The sequence below is a fragment of the Entamoeba histolytica genome, genomic scaffold (assembly GCF_000208925.1).
Source record: "Entamoeba histolytica HM-1:IMSS scf_1104750519241 genomic scaffold, whole genome shotgun sequence".
NCBI lineage: Eukaryota > Evosea > Mastigamoebida > Endamoebidae > Entamoeba > Entamoeba histolytica.
Window position 1 is genome coordinate 1 of NW_001915133.1, and position 5949 is coordinate 5949.

Here is a 5949-nt window from a genome sequence, read left to right on the forward strand (position 1 = left end):
AATAAACAAATACATCTAAATATAAAAGAATAACAATAAGAAAATCTAAATAATATAAACATAAAAATAATCAAATAAGAATAATATAATAATATATAGATAATAAGAAGAATACAATGATATAAATAATATAAACAGAGAAATAAATATAAAAATAAATATATAAAAATAAGATAGATAAATAACATAATAATTAAATATGATTAATAAAAATAAATATGAATAATCAAATAATATATTTCATTAATATTTCATACAAAATGAATAGAAATGATCATAAAATATAAACATAAATATTTATATATTCTGTATTTATCATTTTTTTTATTTTTTTATTTTTATTTTAGGAGCAAAATATAATAAAGTGGAAAATTCTATGGATGCAAATTATTTTGCATCTTTTTTCTTTTTTGTAAATTATTTAGATGCATTTTTTCTTTGCTAATTTTCGTACCCACACACAAATATTTGTTATGAAATATCAATAATAATAAAAGATTGAATGAATTTAATTAAAATAAAATGAAATTAATTATGATTATGAATGAGATAAATTTACGTTACAAAAGTATTTATAAAGAATATTTATTTATCAAAAAGAATATATATTATAAAAAGATAATTCATTTAATAAAATAATTATTATATTTAATTGTTATTTATTTTTATTAACAACAATAAAAAAGAATAATTAAATAAAAATATCAATTAATATATTCATCTAATTTGATTGTATTATTATAAAGAAGTGATTATTTAATTGAATTTAATACATTATTCTTTTAAAATAAAATCCATTTCAATTATATGATAATTGAATATTATTTTAATATACTGTCATAATTTAATGTGTCAAACATTGTATCTTTCATTTGATTAATAATAGTTATTTGCAGTATTTTGTTTTATTTTATTTTTAATAAAAATTAATTCAATACTCATATTAATTCTATTTGCATTAATTTATTGATAATATTACAATGATTATTTACATATTGTTTTATTTATTTAAATCATTTTCATTTAATTACATTCGTTATTTCATTCATCTTAATCTTCTTACAAATTGATTTCTTCATTCTTTTAATTATTTCATACTATTTCTATTTTATTATTTCTTTTATTTCTTTTTTGTTCAATGTTTTGATATTGTCTATACATTCTTCACATTTTATTTTGATTGATACATTATGTTTTATATTAGAATTAATGATAGAATACATATAATGAAAATGAATGAAGTTATGAATAAAACAAATAATATAATTATTATCATTGTCATGTTAATATAAATAATGTCTAATTCCATTGATTTTCTATCATTTATATTTGTTGGTTGTTATGAATTTCTAATTCTTTTGTTATTTGTTTTTATATTATTTGTGTGTTGTTTCAGAAGTTTTATCTTCTTTGAAGAAATAGTTTAATATAATAAATTAAAACATCATGAAATATATAATATAAATTTATCTACTATCTCCTTTTTGACTGTATGTATAAATGAGATATATCAAAATATAATGTAATAGTTATTTCAATTGCTATATATTCAAAACAAATAAAGAGAAATAAAATAAATAAAATTATCATTAATAAAATAAAAAAAAAAAAAAAAAAAAAAAAAGGAATCAATTATGATTAACCTTATTTTTTAGGTTTTTCATCATGTTGAGAAGTGAGTGAATCAGTTTCTTCAACACGCTTTATTTCTATTGAAATAAAGTTTTTGCAAGCATGCTCGACTTAAATGGTTCCTCATTTAAGTTGCTGCCTGACTTTTATTTTGATTTTAATAAGTAATATAATATTTCTCATTCTTTATATTGTTGTTTTAAGGAGAGTATATCCATAACTTACTGTTATAGCTTATCTCCTTTTACCTTCGACACCCCTTAAAGAAACCCTATTCCTTGATAATATCATTACGTTTAATTTTTGTGCAACAATATCAATTATATATGCGTCTTCTTTAATAAATGATAATTCTTAATACATAATACCTCCTTAGTAAATAATAATCCTTATAATTAAAAATGAATAACAATACACGTTAATGAATAACAATACACCTCAATGAATAATAATACACCTCAATGAATAACAATACACGTTAATGAATAATAATCTTTTATAATAATCACTTCTAATAAATATTAATAACAATAAACAGTTAGTGTTGAATAGATATTATCTCACCAAAGGCACGTCATGACCAGACGATAACTGGGAGATTCGAAGCATGGGATTATTTTAGGGTTTCATGTGGTGTCTCTGACGTGCCATCTTCGAATCAATTATCATTAATAAAATAATACAAAGAGAAAAAATAAATAATGAAGAGAAAATACTTAAACAAAAATCAAAACAAATGTAATGGAATCGAATAATGAATTAATTAAGTTATTTTTATTCTCCTTTTTTGTTATTGATATCTGCTTCTCATTTATTATATTTTATATGTTTTATTTGCTAATTTTTATTCACCTTTATTAATTTAACTCATTTTAATATATTTAATTATCAATTATCATATTTCATATTCTCTATTTTCAATACACATGTTTAGTTTATCATTATAAATCCTATAATTTATTTTGAATGTTATTTGACTTTTTCTTTATTTATGTTACATAAATGGTAATACGCTTAGTGATTTAAAAATACAAACTATAAACAAGATAAATTTTAGAAAACATAAATTTTCTCTTTATAACATACATTTCTTATTCTTTAGTTTTTCATACTTAAGTTCTATATTCAATAGTTTCACTATTTATTGAATCACTTAATACAAGAATTGTATTTTATTAATTTAACCATTTTCAATTCAATTCACAATGAATTGAATATAAAATTTTGATATTTCATAAATATTTTTACCTTTCTATTTTAAATGTTTTAAAATAATTCTTCTATCACACTATTCTTTCTTAAGAAGATTGAATAAAAATTAAACAAAATTATAAATATTACTAACGTCTTTAAACACACACAAGATTATTTCATTAAAGTAATCGCAGAAATTTTCATGCACTTAATGATTAAGTAGACATTTAATAATAGCTTGATAATCTTGTGATGAAATTAACAAAATGACCAAAATCTTATTTTTATTCTATTCCATCTTTAAGACAAAACCTCTATACCAATGCAGTCTTTAGTAACACACTAAATCATTTATGTAACTTTCTAAAAAAAAACAAATTTAAAAGAAATACCCCTCCCAACTCTCTTCTTTAGAATATTCAAGTTTCAGCTCTACAAATTTAATTTGTATTGATAGAACTAAAAGATAAATGTAAAAACAATTTAGTAGAATTTCATATAATCGACTATTTTCAAGAAAATGAGATAATAAACAAAATAAATTAAACTAAAGGAGTAATTATTCTACTTAAATGAATAAACTTCCTCCATATTCAAAAAAGCAAAAAGAATTTATTAGAAAAGCAAAAATGTTTAAAGATGTTTTGTTTTATTAATTAATGATAAAACACCAATACTAGAAATAATAAACGCAATAAATGTGATATAACTCATATATTTATAAAACAAAACAAAATTTAAAGAATAACTCGAATCAACAAAAAAGTTGTTTGTAGAAAAGACAGTTCATTAAAGGAATTAATAAGCACTTAATTTATCACAAAGATTACCAAGCAACTCATCAGTAACAACATTCATTTCTTTATTAACGGTATTATCTAATGGTTCTAAATGATCACAAATTGCTTTCATATCTTTAGCTAAAGAACGAGCAACCATAAGCATTTCTTTTTTTCTTTTTCCAACAGTATTTTCTCTTACTTTTTTAACAACAGCAGTAGCAGCACGTGCACGTCTTGGGTCAGAACTATGTAAATTAGCAATAGCTCTTCCTTCAAATCCTTCTAAAAGAGCTAAAGAAGCAGAGTCTTTCTCATCATCAGGAAGGGTAGGATCATCAATGACATCTTTGAAATTGTTATAAACATCTTCAAGGTTATCTTTTTGAGTAACATCAATTGAAGCAGAGAATTGTGCAGGGTCTTTTAAAATATCTTTTATTTCCATTAATATTTGTTTAAAATGAGTTACTGATGTTTTATCATCAGAAACACCACTAATGAATTTCAAAAAATTATCAAAAGAAGGTCTTAAAGCAATAGAGTCTTCTTTCATTCTTTCAGAACGTTCATCTGGATACACACAAGCTCTAGTTGAAGTGAATTGAGCAATAGAATTAGTTAAAAGACCAGCGTTATTATATAAATTAGTTAATTCTCTTCTATCTAAAGGACCTAATTCTTTAAATGATTTTACAGCATTAATCATACTTTTATAAATTTGATCAATATAATCAAGAGAAATTTTAATGGACCATTTGTCTGTTAAAATAACAATATCTAAAACATGTTTTATTACATCAACCATTCCAGTACAAAACTTTTTAATTCCTTCTCCATCAAGTTCAGTTGATTGTTGTAATTCAATTAATTCTTTAACTAATTTTTTTGTTTCTTTATAAACTTCCATTGACCCTTTCTGTTCATCCAGGTCTTGAATTACTTCGACTTCTCCTTTCATAAATTTAACTAATTTTTTTAAATTTGATGTTAGGTCTTTCTTTTTTAATAACATTTCAGACATTTGAGATGGTTCAATGTCTGGATTATTACAATCCTACTTATTATTATGCTGTCTTGGGTTTTGTATTACAAAAACAAACTCTCATCGTATTAATTATTTCATTAGTACATTTCTGTGTTAAATCTTTACATTCTGGTGCATTTTCTGTATGAAAAACACCTTCAAATTTGAAGAAAAATTCCATTATTTTTTGAGACTTTTTAAGTTCTTTCTTCTTTTCATTTATTTATTTATTTCAATTTATTTTATTTTCTTTTATTTTTACATTGCTTTTTATAAATACTTTTTTTTTAAAAAGAGAAAAACCAGATTCACTATTTTTGGTCAACTCTTATTTCTTCAATTATTAAGGCAGTTATTCTTCTTTTTTAGGAGGGAGTTGAAAAAATAATCAAACAGACTTTTTGCTATTTTAGAATCATCTTTAAACCTATATTTATGAAAAACATTATTTACTAAAAATACACTTTAATTTATTTTTTGATATTAAAAATTTAAAAAAAAAAAAGAAAATAAGAAAAATCAATGGAAAAAAATATAAGACAGAACTTAAAATTATATTTTTTAGAGCAATGAAATTATTGCAACTCATACTTTGCTTTATGTTAATTGCCCAAATATTTGCAGAAGATGTAGAAAATACTGTAAATATTGAAGGAGAAGAATTTGAACTTGAAGATGATAATAAATATGAAAGAGAAAAGGCACAAATCTCAGAGAAAATGAGAAGTTCTATTGAAAAGAAGATTGCTAGAAAGATTGCCTTAAGAGAAGTTGCTAAGAAGAGACAATTTGATAGAAAAACATCTAAGATTCATCGTAAATTAAAAAAGATTAATACCCAAATTGAAGGACTTCAAAAAAGACTTCATATTTATTCAAAAACACGCAAGTCACTTAAAATTAAAAGAACAAAATTAATTTCTCAGAAGAAAGCTGCTATTTTAAAGATTAAAGAACTTAGAACATCTATGCAAGCTAAAATTACAAAAATGGAAATGAAGGCTATGAAAAAAGGAAAGAAAATTAATCTTACTAAAAAGAGAGCTCTTCAATTAATCCAAAAGAATCAAGCAAGAAAGATTGTTCGTGAATTTACTATTAAAGAAAATAGAATTAAAAGACAATTGAAACAATTAGAAAGTAAGAAATCCATTATGAGAAGAAAGATTGTTCATTTACAAGGTATTGGTAAATATTTAAGAGCTAAATTGGCTAATGTATTAAAACAAAAACAAGAATATGCTAAGAAGATTCAAAATAAGAGAATTGAATTAGTTAAGAAAGCTATGAGATATGCTAAAGTCTTTGCTATGTTGA

General features: G+C 21.9%; 4 annotated features.

Moving 5' to 3' along the window:
• Positions 1-693: 693 nt before the first annotated feature.
• Positions 694-996: a repeat region.
• A 21-nt stretch (positions 997-1017) lies between these two features.
• Positions 1018-1128: a repeat region.
• A 130-nt stretch (positions 1129-1258) lies between these two features.
• Positions 1259-1394: a repeat region.
• A 213-nt stretch (positions 1395-1607) lies between these two features.
• Positions 1608-2292: a repeat region.
• Between the last annotated feature and the right edge of the window lie 3657 nt (positions 2293-5949).